Below are 14,463 nucleotides of genomic sequence, written 5' to 3'. Positions count from 1 at the left end.
GAACCTACACATTACGGTTTATTTACTAGTTGTATGTATTTTAACAGAGCAAGAGGTGGACCACACGTTTGAAGAGCTGCTGGTCTTTATAACTGGGGCTGACTTACTTCCACCACTGGGGTCCTGCAACATAGACTTTTATGATCAGGAGTCAGGGATATGCATCGATGTGCAGCTTATCCCTGTATCTTCAGAGACGTGTTGCATACGAGGATCAATTTAAAGATCTTATGAACACTGCATTAAAAGGATTCCTGGGATTTGGAAAGCTGTAGCTGCATTTACATGAACTGATGCTGGAAAGCTGTGGTTGAAACCTGTGGCCTTTTGGGAGGAAGTTGTGTTATTCTAAGTGTTCTGAAATGGGATTGCTCCTGGGCTTCTTCAAAATTGTACATTTTAAAAGTGTTTAGTATAAAAGTTTTTTGTTTTTACAAATGTGACTGCATATAGTTGTATTTATAGTCCCGTTGAGACAGGTGGGGTATGCATGCAACAAGCCATGCACCAAAAAGTGATGCTCAGAAAATGCTTCAAGTATTGGAAGGAAAATAACAATTCATCTACAAATGTTCTTTTGAAAGGTTGTTGTGCAGTCATGTTTAAGTATTCGGTTATAATATACTGCATAGTTTCTTGTTGCTGCGTTGTGTTTGTGTTGTTGTTTTAAATGTGCAATAGCTGCCTAACAAACTTTGAACTGAAAGACGCTGACTTTTGTAAAATAAAAGTATTGTAATGTCAGTTCTCATGGTGTCTCTTTACAAATTAAAGTTGAGGCTCACCTGTTACTGTCAAATACTGGTGTTGGGATCCACTGACGAGGGCTGTTCAGTACACAGGTAAGTGCTTAAGTCGAGGCAAACGGTTCAATAAATTTACCTTCATCTGTTCTCAAACTGAGAGCTCAAGATTCCATCTCAACTCAATTTGTTCAACTGCTTTCAGGAACAAAGCAGTTTTAACTCCTAAGTTTAAAGTCAGAGTTGGTTAACTCTGAGATTGGCAGCTGACCTTTGACTATAACCTGTTTAAATATTAATAACTCAATTTGAGGAATGTGAACATGTGTCAGTGCTATTATTAGAACACATACTAATATACACAGAGGGTAACGAGGGAATACACCACAGAAGGCAGACACAGCTGAACCTCATCAGACATGACGAATACACTCACACAGAACGCAGAATCCAAATAAAACAGGGAACCAGAGAATAGCTCTGAGACACGGGTTGACAGAACATAAGGAACAGAGGGACGAAGAAATGCAACTGGAAAACAGAAAATAAATGAAACGAATCATATTAATAATCAAAAACATGAATAGGAAGTCAACAGGTCTTTGGACCATGGCAGTGTTGAACAGCAAAAAAGAGAAAATCTAAAAACCTGAGAAAGTAAAGATGGAAATTTGATCATTTGACTGATTTGGACTTAAAGTTTCTATTTGAAGTATTTGCTAAATTGTGCAGATAATTATGACTCACTGACTTTTGCTGACTTCATTTAGTGTTAGATTTTTTTTCTTACAGAAATATGATTTTTGATAATGATCGATATTTAGAAATTGAGATTTATTTGAGCTGGTATGAAGCAGAAGTCAAAGGTCACAAATGATTTGTTAAAAATAAATGATATATTTCCAACTTTTTTTTCCTTTAGCAACAATGACATTTTCACTCTGTGTGTGTGTGTGTGTGTGTGTGTGTGTGTGTGTGTGTGTGTGTGTGTGTGTGTGTGTGTGTGTGTGTGTCCTCAGTGAACTGTATCAGTCTCTGCAGTATCTTCCAGCTGCAGCAGTCACTTCAGTTTCTGTTCAGTCTGACTGAGGGAGGTTTTTGTACGACTGTTTTTCACTGTGTGAACACCCACTGACTGTTAGGATTGTGTTCACTCTGACAGTAATAAACTGCTGCATCTTCAGCCTGGACTCCACTGATGGTCAGAGTGAAGTCAGAGTTTGATCCACTGCCTGTAAAACGAGCTGGAATCCCTGATTCTCGACTGCTAGCAGAGTGAATGAGACGTTTGGGAACTCCTCCATCTTTCTGTTGGTACCAGGCTAAAAGATGGTAGTTGCTCCAAACACGAACATTCTGACTGGTCGTACACTTGATGCTCACAGATCCTCCCACAGCAGAGCTCACTGCTCCAGGCTGAGTCACTGTGATCTGTCCTCTGGACTCTGAGGACACAGAGACAAAAACATAAAGCAGCTTCATGGTTTTGTGGGCTTCATTTCAGAGGGACAGATGTTGATAGAGGAGAGGAGTTTGATTCTCTGGACTTTACCTGTGAAGCAGCAGCAGAGGAGAGTCCAGCTGTCAGGACAGCTGTCAGTCATCCAGTGTTCAAGGTTCAAGGTTCAAGGTTCAAGGTTCTTTATTATTTGTCACATGCATAGTTATACAAGTATAACACACAGTGAAATGTAAATATATATATATATATATATATACACATATAGTATATACACTGGGTGAATGTGCAGTGGTAGCAGCAAGCAGGTGAATTCTGTACATTAATATGAATAGATATCTGACTATTTTACAGGATAGACAATATAAACATGTTTAAAATTAAAGGAATTTGAAATGTACATTGTGCCTTGGTTTAGTGTCTGGAAGAGTCCTGTCTCAGTCAATTATAGATGATGTGAGAGGGCGGGTGTGTGTGTTTAGGGCACGGATGGCTTGGGGATAGAAGCTCCTCTTGAGTCTCTCTGTCCTTGCCCGGAAGATGCGGAACCTTCTACCAGATTGCAGAAGTTGGAACAGTTTGTTGCCAGGATGGGACGGGTCCTTCAGTATCTGCGCTGCTCTAGTCCGGCATCTCCTGGTGTAGGTGTCCTGAAGCGGGGGGAGAGCAATCCTGCAGCAGCGTTCTGCTGTACGGATCACTCTCTGGAGAGCTTTTTGGTCCTTCACACAGCTGTTCCCGAACCACGATGTCATGTTCTGTGTGAGGATGCTCTCCACAGCGCCTGTATAGAAAATCCTGAGGATCTTTGGAGAGACCCTGAACTTCCTCAGTTGTCGTAGGTGATACAGGCGCTGCCTAGCCTTTTTGGTCTGGACCTGAATGTGGGCAGCCCATGTCAGGTCTGAGGAGATGTGGACACCAAGATACTTGAAGGACTGCACCCTCTCCACTGGAGCTCCATTGATGATAATGGGCTTGTAGTCTCTGTGCTGACCCCTTCTGAAGTCCACCACCAGCTCCTTGGTCTTGCTGACGTTCAGCTGGAGGTGGTTGTCCTGGCACCACGATGCCAGATTCTTCACTTCATCCATGTAGGCCGCCTCATCGTTGTTGGAGATGGCACCCAACACCACTGTGTCGTCAGCAAACTTCACAATGGTGTTGGAGCCATGGGTGGCCACACAGTCTGAAGTGTAGAGGGAGTAGAGCAGTGGCGAGAGGACACATCCCTGAGGTGCTCCTGTGTTGATGGTGATGCTGTTGGAGAAGCACCTGCCCACCCTCACCACCTGAGTTCTGCCAGTGAGGAAGTCCAACACCCATGCACACAGACGGCTGTTAAGTCCCAGATCCCTCAGCTTTGTGAACAGTCTGCAGGGCACTATTGTGTTAAACGCTGAACTGTAATCAACAAACAGCATTCGCACATAGTTACCCTGTTTCTTGTCCACGTGGCTGAGAGTGGTGTGTAGGACGTGGGCGATGGCATCCTCTGTGGATCTGTTGGATCTGTAGGCGAACTGCAGCGGATCTGTGGTGTCTGGGATGGAGGAGGAGATGATGTTCTTCAGCAGCCTCTCAAACACCTTCATTACTACCGAGGTCAGTGCAACTGGCCGGTAATCGTTCAGGGATGAGGGTTTGCTGTTCTTGGGCACAGGGATGATGGTGGATCTTTTGAAGCATGTGGGGACCACAGACTTCGCCAGGGACTCGTTGAAGATGTAAGTGAACACACCTGCTAGCTGGTCAGCACAGCAGCGCAGCAGACGGCCGGTGATGCCGTCTGGCCCCGCCGCTTTCCTTGTGTTCACTCTCCTCAGTGCCGCTCAGACGTCATGCTCCGCGATGCTGGTCACCGGTCTCTCGCTGATGACGTCACTGTCCTCGGTAGTCAGGCGGTAGATAGCATTAGCCGCCTGGCTAACCTCGAAACGGGCGTAGAACCGATTCAGCTCGTTGGTGAATGCAGAGTCGGCGTTGATCGGCGCAGTGTCCCTGGCTTTGTAGTCCGTAATGGTGCGTAGTCCGTGCCACATACTCCGTGTGTCGCCCTGGTGGAAGTGGGACTCCACACGTTCCCGGTACCTGCGTTTGGCATCTCTCACCGCGCGCCGCACGCCGTATGAGGCCGCTTTGTAGGCGCTCATATCGCCAGTGGCGAGACCCGCGTTGTAGGAGGCGGTCCTGGCGTTTACTGCAGTGCGGATCGATCTGTCCATCCACGGTTTCTGGTTTGGGAATGTGGTGACTCTCGCAGTGGGGATAATCTCCTCCGCTAGCATATTGACGAAGCATACTGCTACTTCCGTAAACTCGTTGATGTCGACTGCGCATGCTCTGAACATGTCCCAGTCGACGTCGTTGAGTGCGTCCTGTAGCGTAGCTTCTGATTGGGCAGTCCACCGTTTTACTTCCTTCGTGGTCACGTCTTCCCTCCGTATGCTTTGTTTATACTGGGGAATGAGGAAGATGGCGTTGTGGTCAGACTTCCCAAAAGCCGGGTGTGAGACAGCTTTGTAGCCCTGCTTGTATGGCGTGTAGCAGTGATCCAAAATCCGATCCCCTCTCGTTGGACACGAGACATGCTGGTAAAAGTTTGGCATGACTTGTCTGAGGTTCGCTTTGTTAAAGTCTCCTGCTACAATGAGGGCTGCACCCGGGTCCTTGTTTTGAAGCGAGCTCAGCACATCATGTAATTCGGACAAAGCCATACCTGTGTCCGCTTGGGGTGGGATGTAGACCGCCGTGGCGATGACTGAGGTGAACTCACGGGGCAGATAGAAAGGGCGGCACTTAATGCTCAGGAACTCCAGATGTGGCGAGCAGCCGCTGGAGAGAGTAGAAATGCTCCTGGCATCACACCACTTTCTGTTTACCATGAAACACACTCCTCCACCTTTGGTTTTGTTCGACTCTGCCGTTCTGTCCGCGCGGAGCACAAAGAATGAATCCGACGGAGTTACGGCCTGGTCCGGCACGGTGGGGGACAGCCATGTCTCCGTGAAGCACAGAATGTTGCAGTCCCTCATGTCACGTTGGAAGGTGACCCTTGCTCTTAGGTCGTTGAGCTTGTTCTCCATGGATTGTACATTGGCCAGTAGGATACTGGGCAGTGGTGCGCGATGCGCCTGCTGTCTCAGTCTGTTCCTAATACCAGCGCGTTTTCCCCGGCGCTTCTTTGTTCTGCGCCTCGGATGAGCGGCCCGTCCTTTGTTGTTCTCCGCGCCGCGTAGAATCTCTGGCGGCCAGGAAGGGTCAGGTTTAAAAGTGTCCGAGATTAGATGTGCAACCTTGGCACCGATGTTTACAAGTGATCCGCTGTCGTATACTATAAGACTAGAGGATTTTGGGATGTAAACCAGAGCAAAAAATAAGTAAAAAACAAGAAAAGTGGATAGTCGGAGCGGAGCGGTCAGGAAGGCGTCTGGACGTGGCCGCGCCATCTTCAACTCTCAGGACTATAAACTCTCCCAGAGCACTGGAGCATGGTGCTGCTGATGCAAAGTGCCTCTCTATGGAAATGAACTGACTGACTTGGATCAGTCTGACGATGCTGTTTATCAGGAATGATTCAATCCATCGTAGTATTGAGCAGATATATCAGTTTGTTCTTCAGAATATTCTTATTCCAAAATATTTTCTATTATTTAAATGTTTTGTTTTATGGTTCATTGATGGATTCACATGTTTATCATAATATTTAGTAAGAATATATCTCGATTAATTAAAAATATGAATTAACGAGGTCACAGGTTCATGCTGTAGAGTAGCTGAGCTTAGTCTCAGAGAGTGAGGAGCTCAGACATGTGGAGGTACAGTCACTGCTCTTTGCTTCAAAGGACTTCTTATAAAACACAAACAGACACAATCAGTATCTTTTAAACGAGGCTGTTATCTCTGACAGCAATACCTATAACACCTCTTTCTGTAGCTATGATCACAACCATGTGACATGTAACAGCGGGGCAGATCAAGCATCGTTGTTCACTGCTGTTGATGTTTTTTTAATCACCAATTACAAACAATTACACAACTGAATTCCAGCTTTATTCAAATGAATAAAATTAAGTAATAAAACCCATCATGATAGAATCTCTGTTATCATCACGGACACTTTAAGTTCAAGAACATGTACCTGGATAAAAGCTGCTGTTGGAGGTAAAATCCTCAGACTGAACTTGGGACCTTCACATTTCTAATTCTTACAGAATTTAATGAGCAGAAACAAACAACTGATTGTTTAGAATTTATGATTGTTCAGCACTTTTCTGCACCTTACTGAGTGCTTACATTTGAGTCTTTCATGCTACTCTGTATACAAATCTGTACATCTGTGTCCATAACAGAGAGAGCCAAAATGGGTATGTTTGATTTGCCTTCTGTGGCGGAGGTGTGGTCCTTGGCTCATCTGCAGGGGAGGAGTGGTACAGTGAGCTCAAGGGGGCGGTACCGGGAGGCAGGTGAGCCACAGGTGGTGGCGACTGACTGATGACGCTGTCTCTTTCTGTTTCTCTATATAGTGAAGACAGAGTCGAGCGGGGACGGGGAGAGCTGGACTGGAACAGACTGTGTTCCTTGAGTTCATAACTGTCAGTAAAACGCAATAATAGTGAGCACAATCATCGTGTGTGTTGTGTACTTTTACACCTTTCTAACAATCCTATTTATGTGAAGTTGGGATAAGGTTCCAAGAAACTTAAAACCTCTGTGAAGTGTGAGTGAGGTCAAAGGTCATGAAGCTCAAGTGTCAGCATTGTAAGTTAGCTTTTTAGGAGTTTCACCATTTTTCTGTTGGTAACAGAACATGTCATTACCTTCATCTACTCCAGGATTGGTTGTAAATCTGAGGGTGATGGAGACCAATAAACTTCTTTTGATGAAATAATACACACTATGTTTGTTGACTCCAGAAACACCAACAGGGACATCTGGAGGAGGTTCCCCACATGTTTTGTTTTTTGTTTTTTTGATTTTTTTTGTAATGTGGGTTACACGTGTGGCATGCCACTATACTGTGGAGAACAACAGTCACTTATGGGGAAAAACGCTCGTCCCAAACGAGTTTAAAGGCATTTGAGTCTCAAAAAGTGGTTTTAGTGTCAGGGTTACAGTTAGGTTATAGTTAGGCATTCACTTTTGATGGTTAAGGTTATAGTAAGCAGTTAGGAAAAGCATTATGTCAATTAGATATCCTCACTAAGATATGAAAACCAGTGTATTTCTTTGAGTGTGTGTACTCAGTCAACTGTATCAGTCTCTGCACTTGAGAGAGGTTTTTGTATGATGGTTTTTCACTGTGTGAACACATACTGGCTGTTAATGTAGTGATCACTCTGACAGTAATAAACTGCTGCATCTTCAGCCTGGACTCCACTGATGGTCAGAGTGAAGTCAGAGTTTGATCCACTGCCTGTAAAACGAGCTGGAATCCCTGATTGTCGAGTGCTAGCATAGTAAATGAGCAGTTTAGGAACTCCTCCATCTTTCTGTTGGTACCAGGCTAAGAGATGGTAGTTGCTCCAAACACGAACATCCTGACTGGTCGTACACTTGATGCTCACAGATCCTCCCACAGCAGAGCTCACTGCTCCAGGCTGAGTCACTGTGATCTGTCCTCTGGACTCTGAGGACACAGAGACAAAAACATAAAGCAGCTTCATGGTTTTGTGGGCTTCATTTCAGAGGGACAGATGTTGATAGAGGAGAGGAGTTTGATTCTCTGGACTTTACCTGTGAAGCAGCAGCAGAGGAGAGTCCAGATGAGGACGCAGATCAAAGTCATGTTTTTGATGAGGAGGATTTCTGTGGCTTCTGTTGTGATGAAGGACAGCTGTCAGTCATCCAGTGTTCAACTCTCAGGACTATAAACTCTCCCAGAGCACTGGAGCATGGTGCTGCTGATGCAAAGTGCCTCTCTATGGAAATCATGGAAATGCCCTTGTCCATTATAAAAGGTTTACTCTGTGTTCAAGAATCAGTGATTTGGTATTTCTGTCTGCTTTAATTTCATTTTTTTTCCCTCTTTCTCTTTTTAATTAATCCATTGAGTTATTCATAAAATCAACAATTTGTGTTTTGTTGATTATTTTTAAAAGCATTTTTTTAAAGTTTTACATTGTGCATCTTATGCTGAGCAAGCTTTGGTTGTGAGGATTGGGCAGGCTATTCTGTGACGTACTTAAAATCTGGTAATACAGATGGTAAATATTTGCACGAAGAAAAGTCATCATTTCTTCATCGTGCTCTGTACTACACTATAAAGATTACAGCTTAAAAACATAAGCAGCACATCGTCAGAACTTATACTGAATCTTTGCACCAGACCATGTGTGTTACTCATGGCCATTGATCAGTGGCTGTTGATTAATGGTCATGAGAATTTGCATATTAATGATCAAGGAACTGACCTCCCAGCCCATTGTTCCTTCAGTGGGCTGGTTTCAGTCATTATGCAAATGCACTGTTTCTAAGGTTGGAGAAACCTGCAGTCAGCTGAGACTGAAGAAGTCACCTGGATGAGTGACGAAACGTTTCTCCCCCTGAAAACGCTGCGTCCAGATGAACAGAATCAACCTTGTAGGTTTTACTTACCTGGATGATTGAGCGTGCATCAAGACACCATGTGTGTTAGTGCCCAATTATGAATAATATTACTCAGATATTGATCAGTGACAAACAACAAAAGGCTACAGTTTCAAATATTTTAGACTCTCTGACTGGTGAGAGTAAAATGCTGAACATTTGTCTCAATGCTAGATAGAAAGCACTCAGGCATAGGATTTAGTGTTTATACGAATGTCTGTGGATGAGGCATGTTTTATGAAGAGCTTTGTCTATGTTTATATGTCTGGTTGGGTCTTAGACTCCATCTCACCGCCCCCCCACACACACCCGTCTGGGGCTCTCCCCAGCTTGTTTCTAGGAGGGAGGCGGCTGTCCCTCCAGTGGTCCTGCTTGGGCTCTTGTGCTCTGGGGGGAATCTAGATGTCTGGGTCCTGGATGTCCTCCGTGCTTGCTCCATGTCCTGGGGGGCAGTGCTATGGCTCCCCGCAATTACTATTAGATAGTTACATGGAGAAACCTTTTGGAAACAAGCGCACTCACGCACACAGGTGTGCACAGACACTCACTATCTTCCTTGGATGCTGCCTCTAAGCATATCGTCTGCTGTCGGTCTTTTGTGCTGCTCAGTAGCATTCAGTCTTTATTATTTACTCTTACTTATGCTTATCTAGGTTGTTGCTGTGGTCTCCCTACTGTGTTGTTCTCTTTTTGCTTGTTTTCTTCTTTTTCTTCCAGCAGGTGATCTCATGGGTTTTCATTGTCTTTTCTCACTGTCCCTCTTCCCCTCTGTTTTTCTTTCCCTCTACTTTTCTTAAACTTCTCTTATCTGTCTTTCTCTTTACGATCCCCGGGTTATATCTGTTCCAATTCTAATCATTTAAAAAAAATAAAAAATAAAAAATAATGAAGATCAATCAAGTGGACCAGTATGGCACTGATTCACTTGAGAAAATAAATCTGTTGAGAATTTTTCTTGGCCTTCAGACAATGATTCTGATTGCTTCAGTGCCGAACGGGACAGGACAAAAAAATGTGATCGTCCAAAAGCTCATGGATTGAACTGTATTTAAACTAAGATTGTATGATGGTATTTGAAGAAGTCACATCAGCTGAGTCATGGCTGCTGTGCAAACAGTGAATTATTTAGTTGAGTTTGTTTGTTTCAGAGTCAGAGAGCCGTGTCTCTCTACAGTCAGAGGTTTTTGTACGGCGCCTCAATGAGTTTGTATCACTGTGGTGGACTTTTGGTGGAGGAACCAGACTGCAAGTTGGACGTAAGTTTATTCTGGTTTACTATCAAATACTGTCTTTTTATTAAAGTGCATTTAACAATTTCTCTTCTGATTTTAAGAGAAAAGCACGTAGCTTTACAATAAGTTTGATGCTGGAATTTTTTATCATCCTCTTGTGTCGTGGAGGATAATTCAGATCTGCTCTGTCAAAATATTATGTCTACATTTCAGTCAAATTAAAACCGAAAAAAAAATCTAACAATAATATAAAGAAGAAAAACTTTCAAGTATTGTTTGAAATTACTTTGAGTTTGTGTGAATTTTAAAAATTGTTTTAGATATACAGGAAGTGGATTTCGTTTCGCTGAATTCATTAATTTATTCTATTTATTTGTTTCCAGTTAATATTAATGTCAGTCATGTACAATATTGATGATTTTAAACTTGTTTTGTAAATGTTTCCACATCTGCTTCTTTTATTTCCAGTGTAGTTTGAACATATTTCAGCTCAAACTGTGTGATGATTCTCTCTGTGCTGATATGCATGAGAGGTTTCTTAAAGGGAAGTGAAACAATGTGTGAGTGAATGACTGGTGGAGCAGAAAAAACACCTGACAGAAACTTCTTAACGGAGAAAATCAGCTCTTACAGTAAAGGTGTCCCACTGTCTGTGGTTTGATTGACAGCTGTGTGCTCCCTGTGCTCTAAGCTGATTGGTGTCTCCTAGGTGATGCCCGTCCCGTCCTGACAGTGTTGCCCCCCTCCAGTGAGGAGCTACAGCAGGGGACTGCAACAATCACATGTCTGGCCAACAAGGGCTTCCCCTCAGACTGGAGTCTGTCCTGGAAGGTGGATGGCAGTGGCAGCATCAGCTGGGAGGAGAGCAGGAGCCCCGTGGTGCTGCAGAACGACGGCCTCTACAGCTGGAGCAGCACCCTGAGGCTCCCTGCAGACCGCTGGATGAAGGTGGGCTCTGTGACCTGTGAGGCCACCCAGGGCTGCCAGGCTCTGGTCTCAGAGCCACTGAGGAGAGACCAGTGTTCCCAGTCCTGACCTGACTCAACCTGATACTGGTTTAATGCTCTCATTCTCAACTCTGTAACTGTCTCTCCATCTTTCTTTTTTAAGAACAAATAAAGACTAAAACTGTTATTTTCTTTCTCATAATGACAACATTCATGTTTTAGGTAATAAAGATGTTTTGCAAAGTGAATTTTGGTTGAATCAGACATTTAATTTTATTCAAATCTACAAACCTGCACTTGATGAATATATGTTTCATTTACAAGAATTCAGACCAACTCTGCACTCCAACATGATGTCTTTATTTTACACTGGTAAAATAAAACACAGGCTGAAAGAACCATTAAGGAGATCTGCATTTTGGCAAAAGCTGAAAAAGGAGTTTTAAAGTTGTTCAGGTTATTTTTATGTTTATTTAAATGTGTGTGGTAGGTTGTTGGTGGTGTTGCTCACCTGTACCAGACAGACTGGTTCATGAAGCAATGCTGGGACCTGGTTACCACGGAAACAGTCTCACCAGACTACAAAGCAAGTCTAAAGAAGAAAGAGTCTTTAGTGTCTCTAATGAGCTGTTTGTTCTGAGGAGAACTCACAGACAGGAGAGTCAACGAATACAAGGAGTGATTAGAAAGAATCTGAAGAACAAAGTTTTAATTTCACTGACGAACACGGAGAAGATTAAATGAATGATGACATGAACAAACTATGAAAAAACACCTTCGGTTCAATAACAGCTTTTTCACTCATGTTCATGTTTGATGATATGTTTACACTTAAATTCACAGGTGTGTTGTTTTTATTTTGAGCCTCACTGATCAGGAACATTTTCAGCTTTTTGGATTCAGATTATTTTATCTTGATATAGATTCAGTGTTTGCTCTAAGGTCAAAGGTCATGAACAAGACTTATCCTGGTATCTGTTAACCCTTTAGAACCAGTAGGAGCGGACACGCTCCATTTTGCGTAACTATTTTTAAATCCCGGTAGCTCTGCAACCACGTGAGCTAGCGCAATAATTTTTTTTGCATATGAAACCGGAGGAGTTGTACTTACATCTGATGCCATCAGCTTGTCCTCAGTCACAGTTTCCTTCCACATACAGCTTTGCAAAAACTGCATAAAAAGCGCTTGTAGCAACAAAAACATAATATTACAGAAACAGCTTTGCCGATCCGATCAGCTGTTTGTAACACTTCCTACGTCCATCAGCGCGAACTATCACATGACCGCATGACCTGCCCGAAACCGGAAGTGACGTCATTTTGCGGAAATGTAGTGTTTTTTTTACCATCGTGGCCTCATGAGCTTATACTTGTGTTTTTAAAAGTTATGTTTGACTTCATGACTTTCTGTGTCGTTTCTGGGATGCTGAGGACTCATACTGCACTGCTGGAAATAGTTTGATGCACATGCTGTTATTTTGCAAATTTGCACTATAATATATTTTTTCGTTTTTCCTGTAGTATATGAAAATTGGTGTATCTCAAAAATAAAACTATGAAAACACTCAAAATAAATTTCCTTTGGTGGGAAACTAGTTTGTGCAACTTTTTTGTATTTACAGTTTTGAGGGATAAGCCTCTTAAATTTCTCTAACTAGAAATATATGTTAAAAAAACAAAAACGATTTTAAATTTTTTTGTAGTTTATTGCACTTTTTTGCAATTTATGTAATTACTATGCACTTAATGCATGCATATTATTAAAATATGGGCCATAATGGTTGTATTGATGTATAGCAACTTGAAATGCTCCAAAAAATGGCTCCACAGCATGTAAAAATATAATATAAGCTCTGGCGGACTTGGTTCTATGGTAGGTCTTAAAGGGTTAATGGCCCACGTTTGTTCTTTAGTTAAATATATATTTGAAAGTTGAACACAACATACATGCGATGTAGGACACAAATTTGTGATGAATCACTTCATTTTGTGTGTGTGTGTGTGTGTGTGTGTGTGTGTGTGTGTGTGTGTGTGTGTGTGTGTGTGTGTGTGTGTGTGTGTGTGTGTGTGTGTCCTCAGTGAACTGTATCAGTCTCTGCAGTATCTTCCAGCTGCAGCAGTCACTTCAGTTTCTGTTCAGTCTGACTGAGGGAGGTTTTTGTACGACTGTTTTTCACTGTGTGAACACATGCTGACTGTTGATAACATGATAACTCTGACAGTAATAAACTGCTGCATCTTCAGCCTGGACTCCACTGATGGTCAGAGTGAAGTCAGACTTTGATCCACTGCCTGTAAAACGAGCTGGAATCCCTGAATCACGATTGCTAGTGTAGTAAATGATACGTCTGGGAGGTTTTCCATCTTTCTGTTGGTACCAGGCTAAAGCTTGAGAGTTTTGAACATTCTGACTGGTCGTACACTTGATGCTCACAGATCCTCCCACAGCAGAGCTCACTGCTCCAGGCTGAGTCACTGTGATCTGTCCTCTGGACTCTGAGGATACAGAGACAAAAACATAAAGCAGCTTCATGGTTTTGTGGGCTTCATTTCAGAGGGACAGATGTTGATAGAGGAGAGGAGTTTGATTCTCTGGACTTTACCTGTGAAGCAGCAGCAGAGGAGAGTCCAGATGAGGACGCAGATCAAAGTCATGTTTTTGATGAGGAGGATTTCTGTGGCTTCTGTTGTGATGAAGGACAGCTGTCAGTCATCCAGTGTTCAACTCTCAGGACTATAAACTCTCCCAGAGCACTGGAGCATGGTGCTGCTGATGCAAAGTGCCTCTCTATGGAAATCATCTGACTGACTCCATCAAAGACCTGTATCAGGCTCATGGTGCAGCATGAGCTCATGGTGTTGTTTATAACTGAATCAGCCAATTCATCATAATACTGAACAAAGACATTTCATAATAAATTTAGGAAGAATCTACGTTTTTTCTTCAGAATACATCTTATTTCAATTTGTCTTCTTTTATTTGAATGTTTTGTTTCATGACTCCTTTTTGATCTCTTTTAAATATCTTTTGTTTTATAGGTTTTCCAGTCTGGTTTTAAACCTTTTCATAGCACTGAATCAGCCCTTTTAAAAGTTTTTAATGACATATTTTAGTTACTGATGCTGTGGACTGTGTTGTTCTGGTGCTTTTAGATTTGACAGCTGCGTTTGATACAGTGGATCATGACATTTTACTCTCTCATTTGGAGCACTGGGTGGGCATTAGGGGCACGGCACTGGAGTGGTTCAGGCCCTACTTGGCGGGGCGAACTTTCTGTGTCAGTCTCTGTGAACATGTGTTGTCCTCCCCCCCTCTCTTGTATGGTGTCCCACAGGGCTCAGTTCTAGGCCCCCTCCTCTTCTCTTTATATCTGCTTCCTCGGTTCTGTGCTGAGAAAGCACAACATTGCTTTCCACTTTTATGCTGATGACATTTCTAAAGAAAAAAGGCAGATACCTCACACAGCCATTACTTCAGTGTCTCGATGACATTA

General features: G+C 43.0%; 1 pseudogene; it reads left to right on the top strand.

Annotated features, from left to right (window-relative positions):
• Positions 1 to 6,565: 6,565 nt before the first annotated feature.
• LOC147303223 (Ig kappa-b4 chain C region pseudogene) lies at positions 6,566 to 11,057 on the top strand (annotated as a pseudogene).
• The last annotated feature ends 3,406 nt before the right edge of the window (positions 11,058 to 14,463 follow it).

This window comes from Aulonocara sp. 'chitande type north' Nkhata Bay, linkage group LG22 (genome assembly GCF_057382095.1).
Source record: "Aulonocara sp. 'chitande type north' Nkhata Bay isolate Kocher_YH1m ecotype deep benthic linkage group LG22, A_spYH_male_GT1.1, whole genome shotgun sequence".
Lineage (NCBI taxonomy): Eukaryota > Metazoa > Chordata > Actinopteri > Cichliformes > Cichlidae > Aulonocara > Aulonocara sp. 'chitande type north' Nkhata Bay.
This window is presented reverse-complemented; position numbering and strand designations above follow the sequence as displayed.